At 45.0% G+C, this 21,253-nt stretch overlaps 1 long non-coding RNA gene across 3 annotated transcripts in view; it reads right to left on the bottom strand.

The window, feature by feature from the left end:
- LOC137205420 (uncharacterized) overlaps positions 1-21,253 on the bottom strand; it is a 429,493-nt gene that overhangs the window by 220,861 nt on the left and 187,379 nt on the right. For all 3 annotated transcript variants that reach the window (XR_010934128.1, XR_010934129.1, XR_010934127.1), the window contains exon 6: positions 2,306-2,433. This is a non-coding gene — a long non-coding RNA (uncharacterized lncRNA). The remainder of the gene's footprint in view (positions 1-2,305; positions 2,434-21,253) is intronic.

Raw genomic sequence — 21,253 nt, 5'->3', positions numbered from 1 at the left:
AGCGTTATACACAAAACACTTTGTGTTATATGTAGAACAGTTAAGACCTAGGCTCAGCTAATTGACAAAAGGGTTTTCACCTACACCAGCATCCACTGAGATATTCACAATTCATGCAGGATGTGGGACAATTCCTCCTGTACAGGACCCAGCCTCCCCCTCCTGTCCACATCACTGGATAAACCAAAGGCCTCCTCAGAGGCAGAACTTCTCCAAAGGTCAAGAAGTCTTCCTAAATGACCAGTTAGGTCAGAACAGAACTATAAGCACGTGGTCTACAGATTTTTGGACCCCCTGTCCCAGTCAACACCAAGGCTAAGGAAGGTTGGACATTTGAGCTCAGAGCACCTGCTTTAAGCCCCTTCTGCAGTAATGTATCCACCACAGGCAACTGATAAAACTTCATGAATGAATGAGCAGGTCACTTTTCTGATTTGCTGTAACAAGCAATACAGATGCTGTCTGGAAAGAGGTCAGCAGGATCAAGTAAATCCAAGTGTAAATAAAAAAGGGAACATGCCCTCAGATGCACAGTTAGAAACAGTCAAGTGCTGCAACAGAGCCAAGATTCAAAGGCCTCCTTGGAAGCTGCTGCGGTCACTTCTCTGCTATTAGGCAGCTCCAACTTTCTCAGGTTTGAGGGTCAGTGCCAATTTTGCTGGCTTGCTGGAAAGAGGTCCCCAAGCCACACATAAAAGCTAAAAGGTATTACAGGGTTCTCCTCAAAGCAGAAAGGCGGGTGAGGGGAGATCTTTCTGGAACTTTCCCCCAACTTGGCTGGATGGGCTTCACTGAGCACCGTAAGTGGTCACAGAGACCAGGCCCCTAAAATCACAGAGTCAGCAGGAGCAGAACCACAGATTCGTTCATCTTTGTTTTTTGAATTTGATGTAAAATCCTGAGTGCCTAACATTTTATAGGTGTTCAAAAATTCATAACTATGATTGTTATTTCTTTTATTTTCTGTTCGTGGACAAGCAAAAAATTAATAGCCTCTCAGCTATTTCCTGGGACTCCAAATTCAGTATTTACAAGATGAAACTAGGTCTGGGAATCTGTGAAGTTTATTTTCACCTGATACACATTTTACTGTCAATGTTTCCACGTGTCTTTTACCAAATATTTTAAATGCAGCAAACTCAAAGCAATTTAAGCAATTAAGTGCACTGAATAGAAGTAATTTCCCAAAGATAGAGCCAAACGGATTATGAGCATGAATAAAAGATCACAAACCAGATACCCCTTGGAGATCCACCTCCAGATGGAGAAGGGGAGACTCTCCTCTTTCTTTTCCACAACACTTGGATCCATCAAAAATGCATCAAAAAAAATTTGGTCTCTCCTCTTTCCTATTTTTCAAATATCCTCCTACCTGTGGGGGAGCATGAGGGCCAGTGGAAAAGGCCCCTGACTGAAGCTTCTTTTGCCTGACCGCCTGGTGTAGCTCACCCTCAGCGGAAGTTCAGTGAGAGACCTTTGCCCCTCACACCAAATAGAAATGTCTTCATGAATCAATAACTGATCTCAATTCAGTCCTCTGAGTAAATCTCTCCTTCCTCACATCTCCACCTGTTAGTATCCCTGCCAGGCACAGTTTTGGGTGCAGCTGGGGTCTCTTCCAGATCCCTCCAAGGGCTGGAGTCACTGGACACTGAGTACACAGATCTAATGCTTTTATTTCAGGAAAGAATGTTTATTTTCAGCAACTGCATCTCTTATGGAACTAGACGACCCAGAAACTCTAGGAAAGCCATTCAACAAAGGCACGTCTGAATCTTGTAACACTGACACAAAACAGATGGACCCCTGTTTTCTCCGTTCCATTCAGCATAAACCAGGAGTAGTTCTTTTCCTTCTTTGTGCTGATTTCTGCTCTCAGCTAGACCAGTTAGCCCTGTGAATGAATAGGGAGTGGAAGACTCGATCATGGCAGTAGCCAGGGGGTCAGCTCTTCAGACTGACAGCCCCCTGCGCCCAGCCTAATGAGCATCTCGGGCTGTGTTCTTCTCACTCGTGTCACTATGTTAACTCTGGTGTGTGTGTGTGTGTGTGTGTGTGTGTGTGTGTGTGTGTGTTTTGCCTCCCCAGACCTAAGGGCAGAGATGTTTTATAAAAATCTGTCTTCCCTACCACCATAGCTCTCAAAACAAGGAATGACACACATTAGCAACCTAAATCATGTTGAACAAAGGAATGAATGAAATAAAGTACTTCTGGCTCTATTCCCAACACTGAAAAAATAACTGCAAGCATATGTCCACCCAGCACACTTGCTGAAATGTCTCCATGAGATTCAGATACTCACCGCTGAGCCCACAACCCTTGAGCCTCTCTCTCTCTTTGTGCAAAATGAGAAGAAACCAGGTGTCCTCACTAATCTCCTCCAGTGCCAGGAAACAAGGGGTGCAGTCTCCACAGATGTGCCCACTGACCCTGAGAGAAGGAGGAGAAATTATTGAAATAAATGCCAACTTTGAAAAGCATCCTGCAAATGCAAAAATACTCTTATGCTACCCAGCAGGCTTGTGGGATATAGCAGGTGGCATACATAACTGCAGACCATAAACACACACACACACACACACACGCACACACACACATGTAATGCCAGGACAAATAATGAGCCTTGATGCTATGGCCACATCAGTCCAAAACCTTTGAGTCACAAAGAGACTGGGAAACTGTATCTGGGATATGTCTTACTAAACCTATTAGCTAGGACTGGGAAGTAATCTAAATAGTTGTGGACTGTTTCAGAAGAATCTGTTGTGAAGGAGATACATCTATGGATTACTTAGTATTAAACTTCCCATCAGGGAGGGCACCTCCTGGCTGGCTCACCATCAGACCAAAGCCCTGGCAACACTCGTAGGCACTACTCTCCCAGTTCTCAGTTCACCAACACTTTCTTTTCTGACCGTGAAGAGGGAAGTTCTTGGAGTTCTAAGTGTGCAGAGGTCCCAAGAGAGGGGCATGACTTCCAAGAATCAGAAACAACAGAAAGAGATGAACAAATCTAGGCAAGAAGGCAAGTCAAGAAGGATTCGAGCCAGTCAGCCAACAGAGAGCCAGCCAATAAACCGGGAAGGGCTTCTGTTTGACCCACCCTCCCAGTCCACCGCACACACACCACAGGTTTGAATTCCATTGGTGAACACAGACTGGACTTGACTATGATCCCGCCACATACCATAGTGCAATATTCGCTATTGGGCACTGATCCGTAGTCCTAGAACATCAGGCGTTCCGTAGATACAAAATCATCCAGTATGAATTAAGCTAAGACATTTGTAACAGGTGTGATTGACATTATACGATGCCTTAGTCACTGTTAACAATGAGCCTGCAAGTCAGGCCAACTCTTGAGTTTATGACCAATGACTGATTAGGAGAGAGATTTAAAGGGTACTAGCTAACGCTGGAAATGAAGTACGATGGGCAGCCTGAAGTTTCTGTATCTGTGAGAAGATACTCAGTATTCAGCACCAACAGAACAATACAATCAAGCTTTGTGTTTTTCTTTTTTTTTTTTTTTCCACAAACCAGAGCAAGGCGTCTTAGGAAACAGGTGCCAAAGAATAGATGTGTCCTGAAGCAAAATTACTCAGTATAGTCCATAGAGGTCAGATGTGCACTGAAGAGCAACTAAGCATGGGAGAGATTCAAAAAGACCCTGGGAAGCAGAAGACCTGGTGAATAAAGCTTGGAATTTGTATCAAACTCCAACATCGTATAAAAGAGCAACAGAAATGAAACGGGAGCATTTCCTTAAAACTGCAACCAACCTGGAAGTTGCCCGGAGTTGACCAAGCTGCAAGAATGACCATAACTAGAACAAGCCCGATGCAGGAAGGGTTGTACTTGAGTGGGTGTATAATCACGGATGTGCAGGGTCTCTCTACATGAATGAGAATGAATTCATCTCATGCATGAATGAGAAACAAATGTAATAGGGAATGCGTCTGTTGAAAACAGGAATTCCATCCTTGAGCTCTAAGTGATGCTCTTTTCCACAATTAGAACCACCAAATCCCCAGAAGGTTTTGACAAACTCCCACATAGCTTTCTGTTGGCAAAGAGGGGAAATAGTGAGGCCAGAACATGAAGGAATTCCAGTGTGTACTATTTAATGAAGTGTGAACCACAGTATCACCGCTAAATGACATTTATCTTAAGCACCCAAGCCCTGAACACATATATCCACCAGAGAATTTTTTTCCATGAATAAATATACCTCCCCCCTGCCTCCTAAGGTTGGTTCTGGGCATCTGGTTCTAAATGTTCACTTCTGTTGATTCCTGACTCCCCCACCTCAAAAAATGAATCCTCTCCCAAGAGCTGATGGGTCCCTTATACAAACAGACTTCTCGTTAATGCGCCTCACCAGTCCACCACGCATACTCAAGCATACATGATAAACTTGAACTCCATGGGTGAGCTCAGACTGGACTCAATCTATGGCCCACCACACAGTATTTACTAAAGCTTGCTGAGCTCAGATTTGGGGGACAAGAAGAGGGGCAGATGAATGTGTCCTAAGGTAAATTTGGTAAGGATAACCCACAGAAGCCAGATGTGTCCAGGAGAGACAAAAGGCACAACAGAAGGAAGGAGGGGAGGAGGAGACGGGGCAGGGCCTCTGTCCTATGGGAAATTCAAAGAGCAATTAGGGGGAAAAGATGTACTCATGAGACCAAAGCAATTCAATGCTGAGTGTATGGTATACAATAGGGGTTCTTTACCCTGGCTGTACATTAGAGTCATTGGAGAGCTTTTAGAAAACAGTGATCCTGGCCTCACCCCAAAAGATTCTAATTCAATTGTTCTGGGGTGAGATGCAGACAACAATATCATCTAACAGCTCTCTGGGTGTTTCTAATGTACAGCCGTGGTTGACATGCATTTATTCCAACTACAGAATCTGTAAGAGCTCAGATGAGAGGAAGAATCCTGAGGGTAGGAGCAATCAGGAAAGTTTCCCAGAGGGATAGGTAGGGAAGGAAAAAAGAACCAGGATTGTAGGGTAACAAGGGGAGAGGAGGTCTGGGACATGTCTGATTATGAAGGCTTTGAACACCAAGCTCAATAGTGCAAACTCGATCTGATAGACAATAGAAAGAAATGAGGGTCCCTAAGGTGGGCTGGTACATCCACATACACATGACAGTTTTCAAGTTACAGGGCATTTTTCCATCCATGGTCTTGTTTGTCCTTTCAACAACAATAGAGATAGGCAAGCAGGGAAAACATAAACATATCCATTTTACCAATGAGGAAATGGAGACTCATAGAGTTTGAGTGACTCAGTAAGAGTAGTGTTTTCAGAAAACTAGTCCAGTGATAGCATGCAGCGTGAATTACAGTGCGGGAGAGGTCCTGGAGAACACGGATGCCTTCCCATAAATGGGAGATAATACCAGTCCACAGCCTGGGAGAAGCCTTGGGAAACACAGCAGAGAGGGGGTCTAAGAGTCGCCTTACTGCCATGCGTCCCTCTATTTGTGTTTGGTGCATGGGCACTAATCTTTAACACAGCAGATTGAAGTTGGAACAACTGTGTCTGCATTAAGAATTAGGGAGGCTGCAGAGCAGACAGGATGGAGTACACCTGAGCAGACATGGCTGAGAACTTGGCCTGCCAGCAAGGGGAGCATGCCTACATGAATTGATTTTAAAGGTAGAGGAAGCTTTCTCTCCATTCCTGAAGTTTCCTTCCAAGTGGAGAGAACTGTATTGTTGACAGACTTTGATCTCTCCCCATCTCCCAACACATCATTCATTTGACTGGTGAATTTGAGAAAAATAACTAAGGATGCTCACTTGAGCTCTAGCTTCATTACTTCTGGGAACCAGCCAGTCCAGGGGGAACAGGAGTTCCCCCAAAACTCTTGCCCGGGTAGCCCTTTCCCTGTAGCAAGCCCTGTTCTGTTCAGTGCTACCAGGGTTGAGTGGGTGAGCCTGCTTCATTCTGGAGCTGAGAATCAACAAGCCCACTTGGCTACAGAACTGTAAGCATGACCTCCGACTTAGCTGTCCTCAGGGATACGTTTCGAACACACTCTTACTCTTCATTCAGTTCATAACTTCTTCAGCGCCAGGAAAGATAAGAGGAGTACTACTCATAGGGAGATTGCTCAGAGACCCCAACAGTTGACAACATTATTGGAGCAAGAAAACAAGGAGATTCTCGGCATAAGCCCCGTGATAATGGCAACCCCAGGGTGGGTTTTCACCCCTCAATAGCCTTGCAAAGGAAGAGATCACTGATGACTTTCCAAAGGAGCACAGAAGCTTAATTTCTCCACCCACCTGCCCAGTGGAGGAAGCTGCCTCTGATTCAGCTCTGGAACCCACTCTGGGAAATACCATCCGGCCACCAGATGGTATTTCCGGCGCCCAAATTTTGCAGGCGTCTTGTTTAGTTACAGACTGTTGCCTCCCTCAAACTCCTTCATTCAAACAGTCAAATAAATGATTGGCAGGCTCTATTCTGTGATTTTTATACCACTGACAAAGTGCAGAAGCCAAGACAAATATTTTAATATTCTTTACCTTGTTAAACAGCCTGACAAGCCAGCTGATTACACAGCTTACCTTTAAAAGGCAAAGATGGTATGAAGGATCATTTCTTTTTTTCTGAGATGAGATAATTTTGGAATTCTAGTTCCTTCAGTAAGTCTAAAGTCTGTACCTTTTAGGGAGCCAGAGCCAATATTCATTCTCTATTTTTTACAGGTCTTGGGACTAAATCTTAGACTAGGTTGAACTCGATCATCTAGAAGCTGCAGCTACCCGCTTGTTCCAGGAAATATGTCCTCTGGGTCATAAGCTCCTTTATCAATACCATCTCCTTTTACCCAAGACTCTTAGATCATTCTCTGCCCTATGGAAGATGTGTAATAAGTATACACATTTAGCCCAAAATATAGTTAAGTGATGTGATAGAGAAAACAGAAATTCAAATTTTAGGGTTTTGTGAGGTTTTTTTTTATAATTTCTACTTTTAACATGTGGTTCAGTAATTTGCTCTCCATTTACCCCAATTACATTTCCAAGACTCCACGCTATTAGCCCACTTTGGTTACATATCTAAATAAGCTCCACTGTGGTTAAAATTTATGCCAATTTGTCAGTTTCATGTCCTTCTCTCCTCTTCTACCCCTTGGGGCAGGAGGGTGGGGGGTCAACAGAGGCCAGGTTTTGGCAGGAGATTGAAATTTGGGCAGGAGTTAGTGTTTACTAGAAGTGTGTTCCCAGAAGGATGGGGCCGGAACGTGAGTGACTGTCCCTGTGAAGGGAGAAAGTTCACGAGACACTCAGTGCTAAGTAGAGGGGGACCTACTGTCCTATTTCTCTCTTTCTACACATAATGAGACCTTGGAGAGAGGATTTCTTTCACAGAGCAGGAAAGGTAGGAGGGAGTTACTGCCACTTCCAGATCCTTTTGTTATTGCCAGATCCTTTTGCTGGCACTACAGTACTTAAATTTCTTTTCTTTCTTTCCAAGTTTATGTCAATGTCCAGTTTAAGCCTTGTCTCCTCCAAGAAGTCCTCCCTGACTATACCCACTGGAATAAAGTCCAATCCAGCCAAGAAGCACCTACCACCAGGTCAGCCCTATAGGTAATGCCAGCATTGGCTGTTTGAAGACACTGTTGTGTATTGACACAAATAAAACAAGATAAAGTGTAGAAAAAATAAAATAAGGGAAGAAAAAGAACAAGGAGCAACATGGGTTCAAACTATGGTGCTTTCAGATGAAAATGAGAGACTAGAAATGGCTAAAAATTATGGAGGAACATCAGGGTTCATCTAGCTCTGACTCTGATGAACAAGTTCTTCCTAAAAAAAAATAAAAATATTTCCAATAAGCCTTAGAAGCCCTCCACACTGGTCCTACTTGAAGAGGCAGAGAATGCATTTCATCTCCCCAACTCACTCTGGCAACATCTCTGAAAGTTGAGATCAATTCCTTAGGTTGGTTATGGTCTATTTCCTTGTGTGATAATGGAAAGATATTATTAAGATGGACTCTTCCATTCATTCTTTCTCACAATCTATCTCTGTCCAATATCAGTACAGGGGCACAGGAGTCTATCAGTTGTTTATCTATCTCTCCACATATCCATTTAGCACCTACTTAGTACACCAGCTGGATGAAATTTCAAGAAGCCAAGCACTCCCAATCACATTGCATGTAGCCTTACAGTCAGACACTGAGGCTATTCATTCACTCACTCAACACTCTATTTGGGAATGTCTACAAGACACCAGGCACTGTTCTCAAAACTGGGTGTACAGCAGAGAACAAAACAAGCAAACTCCCTGCCCTTTCAAAGAATCTATGTTCTAATGAGGGAAATTAACAAGAAATTATAACTATATATATAAGATAATGTAGTAATAAGTGCTATGGAGGAAAATAAGGTGGTATCAAGGGACAGATGATGACTGAGGATGTTATTTCAGGTGATAAAAGAAAGACTAAGGAGATGACATTTGGGCAGAGACTGAAAAGAAGTGAAGAAATGAGCTATGCTAATGACTGAAAGAAGAGGTTTCCATGGGGAGGGAACACCTAGTGCCACGACTGAGGCAAGAGGTGCCTTAGATGAACAAAACCAAGGCCTGTGCGCTGGAACCATGAGCAAGCAGCAGGCAGGGAGGAGATGAGGTCAGGGATGAGACAGGGTTTCAGCAAGGGTGGTAACCATGTTGGTGCTACTCTTGCTGTGATAGAAAGCTCTGGAAGGGTTTTGAGGAAAGTCATAGTCTGATGTAAGACTTACAGCATTCACACCGGCTGCTCTGCGGAGAACAGAACAGATGGCTCAGGGCCCAGAGTGGAGGCTGGGAACCCAGGCAGGAATCTCTCTTGTTTGTTCCTGCTGCTTCCTGTGTATCATTTTCCCAGCCCAGTTGCAATCTGTTCTAGGGCAGACTGTTCTGGTCTGTCTCGAAACCCTACTGCTTGGCTCCAGGGAACCTTCTAGAGCCCCAAACCGCTCCCTACTTTCCCCTCAATGTGTTTTCCTTTCTTTTGCAACCCAACTAAATATGCTCATACCACTGTTTCCCAGGCATCATACCCTTCCCCTACATGCTCAATCCACCCACATCCAGGATCAAATTCTGTTCAGATGGTGCTAGGGATGAGCCACCTAACCTCACATGCTGGTTCTCACTGAGGTGCAAACGGCCATTGCAATCTTAATGCAACGTGTCATCCATGTCACGTTACCTGGGAAGATTTAAGAAAACATACATTTTCTCAAAAGCAGCAGAGAAAGAGGGGAAACCTCCTTACTTGCTATTCCCTGGGCTCAGGTACAGTTTGGGTGCTAGCTTTTCAGAGGACTCTGGTCACCTCAGAGAATTTTGTTCTTCCAGAGAAGGAGGAATCCTATGGTATCCTATTGTCTAAAGTCTGAGTGGTGGTGACACCACTGAAACAGCAGATTAAATATTTTTGTGATTCCAGAAGCAGAAAACAAACTGCTTGATGAATGGCAGGCACTGCACAGATGCCACCTATTAAATGATTAAAATAAAGTAGAAATTAAAAATAAACAGTGGAAAATGATTTGAAACACAAACAACCAAAGGAAGCAGAAAGAGTAACTTGGGAATGAAGAAGTGAGTAAAATTAGATTTGAGTTATTTCTAAATTCAATTGCAGCTAGATTAACTGGCTGTCTTTCTCCCATTGTCAGCATGAAATAAACAATACTTTACACTGAGAAATCCTAGAAGCAAGTGCAATTCTAATGCAGCGGCCATGGTGCCTCTTTTGATGGGCAGGAAAATGCCCGGATTTTGCTGATTAGGACAAAATGTGTATATATAAAGTGAGGTGAAATGAAAATAGAATTTGTAGTGGTCAGCAAATGCTGTGTAATGAGCATTTACAGAAACTTTGTAACACACAGTGAACATTTACCTATCTCAGATTTGTGGGTCCATTGTGAATTTGCCGATCTGTATGGGGCTTGTCTAGGTGGCTCTGTTTCATGCTGAAATTTAGGCTGGGATTGGTGTATCTCAACTTGTTTGTGCTCTGGTGTATTTCACGGTACTTAGTGTGGGAACCAGGCTAAAATGGCAACAGCTACTCAGAGGAAGCTTGTTTCATGGTAATGACAAGAAGGTAATTTCAAGAAGGTAGGTGTAAACTCACAATTCCTCTGAAGCCTCAACCTGGAACTGGCTACTCCTACCTACACCCCACCAGCCAGTACAAGTCCCATGGTCAAGCCCATGGTCAATGGGATGAGAAAATACACTCCATCTACCCTACTAACTGATACTGCAAAGTCATATGGGAAAGGGTATGATTATGGGAAAGGGTTTTATTAAACATGATACTTTTCAAAGCCAATTGTTTCTCAGGTCCTTCAAAATGATGTTCTAGACCATGGTTTGACAAACAATGGCTCACAGGCCAAATTCAGCCTGCCACCTGTTTTTGTAGGTCCTGCAAACTAAAAATGTTTTTTATGTATTTAAATGATGGGGGGAAAACAGTCAAAAGAATAATAATGTTTTTGGACACATTAAAATTATATGACCTTCAAATATGTGTCTATAAAGTTTTATTGTAACATATCCACACACATTCGTTTATGTATTATCATGCTGTGTTTGCACTAAAATAACAGAGTAGTTGCAACAGAGACCCTGTGGCCTGCACAGCCTACAACATTCACTAACTGACCCTTTAAAGAAAAAGTTTACTGACCTTTAGTCTAATAGAAAAATAATGTGAGCTACATATAAATTTACATTTTCTAATAGGAACATTGTAATATTGTGATTTATAATAAGAAATATGTATTCGGTCTTCCTCTCATTTCTAACTAGCTAGCTCCTAGCTCCTAAAACCCTTGGAATTTCCTAAGTGATGAGAGCAATAAAGGTGACTTGATTTTCATAACAATCTCCTTTCAACCACACCTGAGTTTATGTTAATAAGGTGCCCTTTGGAAAACACCTACAGATGATGGCTGGCTGCCACAGGAACCAATTGTGTGATTGGGGGGTTGAAGCTTTCCTTCCCATCCCCCTGACCTCTGGGGAGGGGAGAGGGCTTGGAGGTGGAATTTATGGCCAGTGGCCAATGATTTAATCAATCATGCCTATATAATGAAGCATCCACAAAAAAAGCAAAAGGACAGGGTTTAGAGAGTGTCCAGGTTGGTGAACACGTGGAGATTCTGGAAGAACATGGAAGCTCTGCACCACTTCCAGCATACTTTGCCCTATGAATCTCTTCTACTTGGCTATTCCTGAGTTATAACTTTTTATAATAAACTGGTAATCTATTAAGTAAAATGTTTCTTTGTTCTGTGAGCCACTCTAGCAAATTAATTGAACCCAAAGAGGGGGGTGGGAACCTCCAATCTATAGCCAGTGGGTCAGAGGCACGGGTGACAACATGGAGTTGTGATTGGCATCTGAAGTGGGGTCAGTCTTGTGGGACGGAGCCCTTGGCCTGTGGGTTCTGCCAATAACCAGATAAGTGTCAGAATTGAGTCGAATTTGTGGAGAACTGAGCTGGTGTCAGAACTGTACACATCATAAAGTAAAAAGAAACAGGTGAAATAAATTATAATAATATATCTACTTAAATATATCCAAAAGGGTACATTATGAAAAAGTATTAATGAGATATTTTACATTCTTTTTTCGTATCGAGTCTATAAGATTTGATGTGTATTTTATATTTACAGCACATCTCATTTCAGACTAATCACTATTCAAGTGATCAATAGCTATCTGGGCTAGTGGAGACCATACAGGAAAGCAAAAATGTAGACCATTTTTATCTCCCCTTTGCAAAGCCCAACCCTGCGTGGTGGTGGTTGTTTTCAGATCTCTTCTTAAATCAACTTATTCTAAATAATCTCTTAGCTTGAACGACTATGGAGTGTGTATCTACAGCCAACATTATGTTATCTTGTGCCAGGAGAAGAGCTCTGCCCACGATGGATGCTCAAAAATGGTTTGTTGGATGAATAAATATGTGAGTGAATGATGCACTTGTCCATATCATGTTTCTGGAGTCATTCTCTGGCTTCTCCCTGTGTTGGATTCCTGTCTCTCTAATTAAACAGTTTGCTTCTTAAGTGTGATGACCAGGTATCTCCTATTAGAGCAGCCCGCCTGCAGATAACTATAAACGGTGGAGAATATTTTTAAAACGGCTACATGAAAGTGTCAAAAACAAGACGAAACTAGAGAGGAGACCACAATTGGAAGAAGGGAATGGTGCTGGGTTGATTGTCCATTTTTACCTGAAGGCAGACTTCAGTCAGCAGCAAGTGGAACAACTAAAATTTGGTGCAAATCCCACAGTCTTACCAGCTTGCAGAACCAGAGGACAGAATTCACGGCACCCATAGTTGCTGGGAAGAGGAGGAGGTGACCCAAAAGGGAATGAGCCCAGGATGGGGAGCCCTACATTCTGCTTATAAATTCTGCCCCAATCTCTGGCTGTCCCATGAACAGCACAGGTGTGGGACAGACACAAAGCAGCCCAGCTGAGACTGAGAGAACAGAGCAGAGAACCTTGCTGCTGCCCACAGTAAGGAAGACAGAGCTTAGAGTCTTAGTCTAGCCAACACTTTTCCGAGGAACATAACTGAATAATCCAGAGTGTCTACAATGTATCATTGAGAACATGCCAGACACATTTTGAATGACTGAACACTTCACTCCTGCACATCGTCCTGGAGAATTCCTTCAAGACCCAGTGTAAATATCAGTTTTCTTAAGAAGCTCTTCTTGCCTCCATCCTAATCACCCCTTCCTCTGCCCAATCTCTGAACCCAGGGCACTCCTGTCATACTATGCACCACAATTTAGGAAATTTTAGTTCTTTTTAAATGCCCCTCCCTCATTACACTATGAGCTTACGAAGGCATAAACCTGATCTAGTTCCTCTTGGTCTCCCCAGTGCCAGGACCCATAGTAAGGATCCAATCAATGTACCTTGCAGGGGGTGGTGGGGATGGAGAGGAAAGAAAAATACTTTTTTCTGAAAATTAAAGGTCTGGCGGGGGGGGGAGAGGGATAAATTGGGAGATTGGGATTGACATATACACATTAATATATATAAAATAGATAACTAATAAGAACCTACTGTATAGCACAGGGAACTCTACTCAGTACTCTGTAATGACCTATATGGGAACAGAATCTAGAAAAGAGTGGATATACGTATATGTATAAGTGACTCACTATGCTGTACAGCAGAAACTAACACAACATTGTAAATCAACTATACTCCAATAAAAAAATTAATTAAAAAAAGAAGGTCTAAAAAATTTTATAAAATCTCTTTGACTCAAATGCAAGCTTTCTGTAATTGTCACAAGACTACAGTTTTAGATAACAATAACAGCTCTTCACATTTCTATAACATTTATAATTTACACAGCACTGAATATAATCTCAGTCGTTTTTGACAACCCAATTATGCATTAGTACTCAAATATTACAGCTGAGAAAGCCAATGATTAAAAACATTGACTTGAAAAAAAACAAAAAAACACATTGACTTGTCCAAGATCTCTGGAATATGACTGAAAATGCACAGAACTTTGACCCAAGCTTAGGTCTTTGGATTTAAGGTTTGTTTCGTTTTGTTGTTTGTTTTCACGACATACAAACCTTGAGGATAAATTAACCCCTGCCTCCTAATGTGGGTGGAGCCTTAGCGTCTCCCAGGGACATGACAGCCATCATCAGCGCTGAACACTACCAAGGCCTGCTGCGGCGGGGGTTCATGTCGGGGTTTGCAGAGGCCCAGGTACCACCAGCTCCTGGCCTAAATCCAAGACCCCAAGCTAAGACCCGACTCCCATCTCATGGGGCCAGTACCGTCCTCAGGCTCAGCTGTGCAGAGGTGCCTGTTACTTTCCCTCTGACTCTTTCTGCCACACCTGATGTGGTTGCAAAAGGAGGCTTCATAGACAATAGAACATGAGATGAGTCTTCATGGATGCTCCAGTGGATAGACAGAGAGGAATGTGCAAAGTGTTTGATGCAGGAAGATTTTGTAAAACAAAATCGCCAAAGCAGAGAGGTCTATAGTTTACTCCCAGAGTCTATAGAGATGGACACAAGTGGGGCTCTCATGGGTTGAAGAAGCCCCACCACCACCACTACCTCTGCTACGGCCTCTTTCTTTCCAACCATGTCTTCCATTCACATTGGACATGAATATGAACATGGCTGTGCATCAGGCAGACAGCTCTGGGGGACACAGTGGCTGATGCAAAGTCAAAGGTGGGCTTTAAAATCACACAGTCAGCCCTGCCCCACCCTCTAGCAAGAAGCTCCCTGCCACACCTGTGCACGGGCCTGCGGGAGGCCCCCCTAGTGAGTGTCAGGGTGCTCTATCCCAGGGAGCCCCCCCGAATTTGATGGAGCACCTTGAAATGGCCAATTGTTTTAGAAAATGTCTGGGTACCGGGACCTGCCTGCCTCTGAATCACTGTGGGCAGTTTTTAAAACTAATTTTTCCCCATTTCTCCTATGGTAATTCTGATCTCTAGGTATAGAAAGGGTCTTTAAACATGATTCCCAGACCCTATACTGGACAAGCTAAATCAAAATTACCTAGGGAGGGCTGTGGGAACTGGTTCTTTAAAAAACCTTCCCAAACGGTTGTTTAAAAAAACTTCCCGGGCTTCCCTGGTGGCGCAGTGGTTGAGAGTACACCTGCCGATGCAGGGGACACGGGTTCGTGCCCTGGTGCGGGAAGATCCCACATTCCGCGGAGCGGCTGGGCACGTGAGCCATGGCCGCTGAGCCTGCGCGTGCGGAGCCTGTGCTCCACAACGGGAGAGGCCACAGCAGTGAGAGGCCCGCGTACCACACAAAAAACAAAACAAAACAAAAAACCTTCCCAAATGGTTCTACAGCAAGACTGGTTGGGAACTGCTGAATTGGAGTATTCTAACTTCCAGCCCAAATCTCCACCTGGCCCCTCTGCCTGTCCCCCCTGCTCTGTCCCCTGCAGCCACCAAAGCTTTCAGGGTGGGCTCCCCTGGTGGCGCAGTGGTTGAGAGTCCGCCTGCCGATGCAGGGGACACGGGTTTGTGCCCCGGTCCGGGAAGATCCCACATGCCGCGGAGCGGCTGGGCCCGTGAGCCATGGCTGCTGAGCCTGCGTGTCCGGAGGCTGTGCTCCGCAACGGGAGAGGCCACAACAGTGAGTGGCCCGCGTACCGCAAGAAACAAAAACAAACAAACAAAAAAGCTTTCAGGGCTTCCTCCTCAAGACACCTGCTCGGTGTTTGAAAAATAAAGGCTATCATCTTCTCCTCTGTCTTTTCTTTTTAAGACTAAAAGGAACATCACAGCAAGAAAAAGAGGGATTTTCCTGCTAGGAGCCTCCAGAAATTAGTCTCAAAACAGTATTTGCTTCAGGGACTTATTTATTATAACTCAGAAACAAAGTGTTGAAAGTGTAGGGAAAATTCAAACTGATTTGTTTCACCTTGGTATCATTGTATTCAAAATGCTGAGGAATTTCTTTTCTCAGAGTCAGTTTTGTTTTGGCAATTGACCCTGTGGAAAATCAAAGAAAAAAATTATTCAGGCAGATCCATGAATTGCCGCCAGCTGAGGCCATCATTTGAAGGGTTCTGGCCCCTGGCTCTTCTCAGCAGGGTAGGGAAGGGAAGGGAAGGGGCTCCATCCTTTGGAGGCAGCCTCCATGCAGAGCCCCAGTTAGCAAGATGAGATGTCCAGCTTCATCGGGGCTGGGCTCCGGATCTGGGAAAAGGAGCATCTGTAGATTCACGTCCTGGGAACCTAACTGGGGTGGAAAGCTGAGAAGGATGGCCAGAGGCTGCAACACACAAATCTTACCCCTCCATCAGAGCCCTGGCATGTGAGAATTAGCTGGTTCTGGGAAGGGAGGACTTCAAAGGCATAGTTACCGGGATGCAATGGTACAACGTTAAGCGCAGGTGCTTCCACCTTAGACTGGATTTATCTTTTCACTGGTCAAGCATTGGTCCAGTTAGTCCCAACGGGGTAGGTGGGTTTCCCCAGTGGGCATCGTCTTTGTGTGCTGAGCACATTTCTTCATGACAAGCTTGATGTTTAGCAGGGGCTTAACACCAAATGTTGGAGAAATAAAGAAGGGCATTAAAATAAATCCTCAAACATAACTAACGTTGATCTATTCTTGGTGGAGACAGTTGGTCCCAAACTGCTGGACCTCAAAATTGTGATATGCCTGAGATGAGGGGAAGGGATAGTTTAAGAACTCCTGCCATGGATATAGGCATCTTTCACCTAATATTTTCACAGCCCTCAAGAGTCTTTCTCATGCTTTAACCCAGCTTTAGTGTCAAAAAATCCAGTTCTATAAGCAAGGTACCTACTATTATCCCATTTTACAGATAAAAAAAGTTGAGGTTCAAAATTTATATCACTACCCAAGTTGGCAGAGTAGAAAGCAGCAGAACTGGGACTCAAACTCTGTCTACTTCCAAGTCCAAGATGCTTCCAAAAGATGACCTTCTTCACGAAGGCTAAAGGAACTATATACTAGCACCTACTAAAACCCAGGAGCCTCTGCCCTCAGCACTCAAGATGCCCATTCTAAAAATATTTCCTGTTGTTAGCATGGCTTTGTTTCTAAGAACTACCCGGGATCACCTAGGTAGAGCCTAGATGAAGTAGCAAAGTCCTAAGGAGAGAAGCTGGCACCTCCTCTTGCCATCAGCAAACCTCCTCCACGACATCTGGATCCCCAGGCCCAGCAATAGGGCTTACACATTAAGAGAGCCACCCTCTCCTGTGCAGTCAGAGGCAAGAGCTACTGTACTGCACAACAAGGATGGGGAGAGGAGACTAAGGTCCTTCAACTCCAGGAATGTGTGACAATCACGACTGGACAGGCAGCAAGGAGTGTTGGCTCAAGAAACCAAAAAGAGGAGAGGTCAGAAGTGAAAGCTATCAAGGAAGGGGCTCGGCCCACCTAACTCAGGAGGAGAACTGAGATGCACACTCCTTATAGCTTCTTCGAGCTGCGTACCTTCCCCATGGCTGTTAATTTTTACCTGATTCCTGCAACTAGGAAGTGAAAATCTGAGGGGTAAACCAAGAGTGGGGGGTGAGGGAGGAGGAAGGATACTGTGGCAGGGGACCTGGAAGGGGGATACTTGGGGGATCTGAGAACAGATGGAGGCAGCAGAGGAGATTCACAATCACAGACCCCTTACTAGCCAACATGGTGACCTTGCACACACTATAGAAGAACTAGACCTTCCTTTCTCAAAACACTTTATGGCCATCTGCTGGAAAATTGTCATACTGGTGCTGTAAACTTAGGATGACTAGGAATGTGAATGGTGCTCCCTGGGGTTGTACAGGCACACGCACAACCAAGAGTGGATGCTTCACCTCTGTGCCGGGCAGAGGCAAGGCAGGGCTGTGTTAATAATTAGGGGCACAGCACCCGGGACCTGGAGAAGTTCAGCCTCCCCGTCTGTTTTCCTCCAGTGCTCACTCAGATAAAGACATGTGACCCACAACAAAGAAGGGAATCCTGAGGTCCTTCTCTCCTGCTCTCCTTGGTTCTTGCCAAGCTCTTCCCCTCTCCAGCCTGGTCTGCTGTATCAGACACTTGCCTTTAGGTTCACACTGATATTCACAGATTCCATCGCAAAGGTAGATGCTCCGAGGACAGGACACTTCACTGATGTAAGATTCCCCTGGGCACACACCACTCATTCATTCTTTCCCGGGAGGGCATATCCTTCTCTTCTAGAGGAATGGAGAAGAAGGACCCTTTGGAAGCCTCACGGGTAAGGAAAATACAGAAAGGAGAGACCAGAGATGCAAAAGAACTTAGAAATCATGGAACTAATCTGTAGCAGAGCTGGGAGGGATTTGGGCTTCATTTAGCCCAGCCAGGGAGCCAGGGTTAACTTAAGCCTCTTAGCTCCCTGACCAACGCTGCATTTCCAGGCTTCAAGGTACACCAGGCAGCTCAGTTCCAAGGGAGACAGAGGCTGTGCTCAAAGGTTCATGAGAGCCACGAACAGGACCTGACCAATTAAGCCTCAGGCTTCCAGCCCTCAGGCACCTGCCCACAGACACCAGGGCCATCCTACAAACGCATGTATAAAACACACACAGACCGAAACCTAACCACCCAGACACCCGGATACAAACAGCACACAGGCACAAAGGCAATCAATACATGTTCACACGGGCAAGTCAGAATAACACTAGTTCCCATTTAATGAGCTTCTTCAATGTGCCAGCCTCTGTACTGGGTAATTTATATTCATTACCTCATTATCCTCCCAACAATCCCACTTGCTAACCTCACTTCACAGAACAGAAAATGAAGCTCAGAGAGACTAAGTAACTCACCAAAAGTCACACAGATGATGCCATATATAAATATATATACACATATTATAAAATATAACATACATATGCTAGACTAATAATATGTAATGTTAGTAGAGATAATGGTAATAAAGATGTGTAGTAGCAATGATAGTGGTAATAATAATAGCTCACTGTCTCAGGTGCTGTTCTAAACCACTCATCGTTCCAAGCCCTTTCCACAAATTAGCTCATTTCATTCTCTCAGTAACACTCTCAATTATGTACCATTTTGCAGATGAGAAAACCACAGCCCAGAGAAACTGAGTTGAGTTCTCAAGGTCCCCCAGCTGGTAGGCTGGAGAACCAGGGCGTGAACGCTGTCACAGGGCTTCATGTGGGTCCGCAGGGGAGGCTGTAGCCAGGCGCCACCTGGGCCCTGGCTTCAGCCCTGTGGCTGACCCCGTCATCCTCCCAGGCGGGTGCTTTGGGAGGAAGCACTCCCGGCAGCCATCCGTCCTCGGCCCTTGCTCACCTCTGCTGAATTTGCAGCTCCTGTCGGCCAGCTCCAAGGCAGAGCTCTGGGTCTCCGGGGAACAGAGCAGTGAAGGCGGGCAGCGTGGCCAGCCCTGGAGGCCCAACATCCCCGGCAGAGGGAGTCAGGCTGCTTGTTCAACAGCTGAGAGCTTGGGCGCTCTGGAGCACCAGGGCACGAGGCCATTTTCCAGGCGGCTCCATCCAGGGTGGAGGGAAAGCCAGGCTACTGATCCTGCGCGGCACCCGGGGGCCCGCTCCCCCTCGCGGCCTGCCCTCCCTCGCACCTGGCCTCCTGGGCTGTCTTCCCATGCTCCCCTTTCCTCCCGAGCCGGCTCCTCTTCTAGCCCCTCTCTTTCAGCAGATCAATCCATTTTGTAAGAGCAGAAGAGTGAGGAAGAGATCAGGCTACAGAGACTGAATGCACGGCCCCGATAAGAGAAGGGAGAGCCACCATCTGTGGCACAAGGGGTTGTGGAGGGGATAATAGCCCAGACCCTGTGTTCTGTTCGGCCACACAATGGGCAGCTTTCAGCAAGTGCCCTCCTGGTCTCTAATCTAGCAGAAAGGGCTTGTGTGCAGTCTATTAGCATTTATTTTCCCTTTCTGCATTGTACTGATAACCCAGTTTCTGACCCAACCTCTCGCTCTCTTTTCACTCTACATTATAATTCTGCTTTCTTAAAATCCTATTCAGCTATATTTAAAAGAAAAGAAAAAAAAAAAACCTCTAACTCTCTCCACCTTTCTACCTTTTGAAAGCACACCAGTAATTTTTTTCTCTGCTGAACCAAGGTGACTTCTACAAAGGATTTACCACTCTGGATGGTAATGATGGTTCAAGAGCTAAGGGACAGGTAGCGTTCTTCAGAATGTATTTATGAATTCACTAATAGAAATCAACATAAAGGATGAACCTCAGCAGTGAAACACAGCTGTCACAGAAACCAGATGCCCAGGACAGGCAAAAGCTTCCTGGTCAGCTCCGCCTTCCAGAGAGCCTGGAATGAGCACATCACAGGTGGACTCAGGCCGTACCATGTTGCGACTGCCCAGTGGACTTATTCACCCCGCTATTTGTTTTTAACAAAATTTGCCCAAAGTAGGATGCAGTGTTTAATCAATGGTTAATGATTCTGAAAGCAGACATTTCATGAAACCCTCTTAAGCTCTGAGAAAACTAGCAAATTGCTTGTAATCATAGAAAGTGGAATCTTCTGTGGCCAATACCTTTTGTTCTTTACTGGAGCCTCCCAGACAGGAGTTAAACCTATTGATTGTCAGAATGTCCTAAAATAACAATTGGATAAGTGAGAAGGCAACTGGGATGTGACCACCATGTAGAATACAGAGGCCCGAGCCCGAGTTTTACGCCACGCGTGTGCTAGTTTGGTGTTGTCTACTGATATTCCTTCTGTGACTTAAAAATAACCCTCCAACATAACAAAATGAATAGGCATTTCTAAGCCAGGGGAAATCTCCTGGACTCCCCGCTTATGCTGGTTGTGTAAACATTAAGAGAAATTCTGATGCACAACTTCCTCTAAAGGAGTAACTCTCACAGAAGCCTGACCTCCTGCTGCCCTTGAAAAATATAAAAATCTCCAGGAAATTGGCCACATATACGAGGGAACAAGAATACAGGATGAGTGATACCCCAATTCTCACCCAGGAAGGCTTTTTCTTTTCCTGGAAGGGCCGCAGCTTCCAGAGCACAAGTGTGAGAAAGCTGAAGGATTGGACTCCAAAGAACCTTCTGACTAACAGGAGTGTTGGGTTGTTCAAAGGGAAATGGAAGAGAAAATGTGCCCACCATGGGTGACAAAGAAGGGCATGACGCTCGGGTCATGACTTCTTCCAGTCAACAGATGGTCTTTAGGCAGATGACCCTACACACCAAGTCAGCAGGACTTGAATTTTGAGTCATTTCCTCAGGAGTGGAAGCTCTGGTTAACACGAGCGTTCACCCCGTCTTTACCGTGCGTTTATGAAAATGTCTGGGAAATAGCCAGAGAACAAGCAAGATGCTAGGTTGTGGTATGACGTGACCAGGCCCAGCTGGGGACCGGGCACTGGCCCTCTAATCTCCACGTGTCCACTGGAGACCGATCCCAGGCTGGTGATAAGTGAAGGGTGCCGGGGAAGTGTCCTCGCCACATGCCTTCTCAGAAGGATGGTCTGTAGAAATCTACACTGGACAAGGTCTCAAACTCAGAGGCCTAAGGAGACCAGGTAGGAGATGCAAATGAGGGAAATAGGCTGAGACAGAACCTTCTGTGGCCAACTGGAAAGCATGCATCCTGGCTCGAGGGCAGCCACTTCTCAATTCCAATCTCATCAGTGTGTTGCTGGAGAGGAAT

This window comes from Pseudorca crassidens, chromosome 14 (assembly GCF_039906515.1).
Source record: "Pseudorca crassidens isolate mPseCra1 chromosome 14, mPseCra1.hap1, whole genome shotgun sequence".
NCBI classification, from domain to species: Eukaryota; Metazoa; Chordata; class Mammalia; order Artiodactyla; family Delphinidae; genus Pseudorca; species Pseudorca crassidens.
This window is presented reverse-complemented; position numbering and strand designations above follow the sequence as displayed.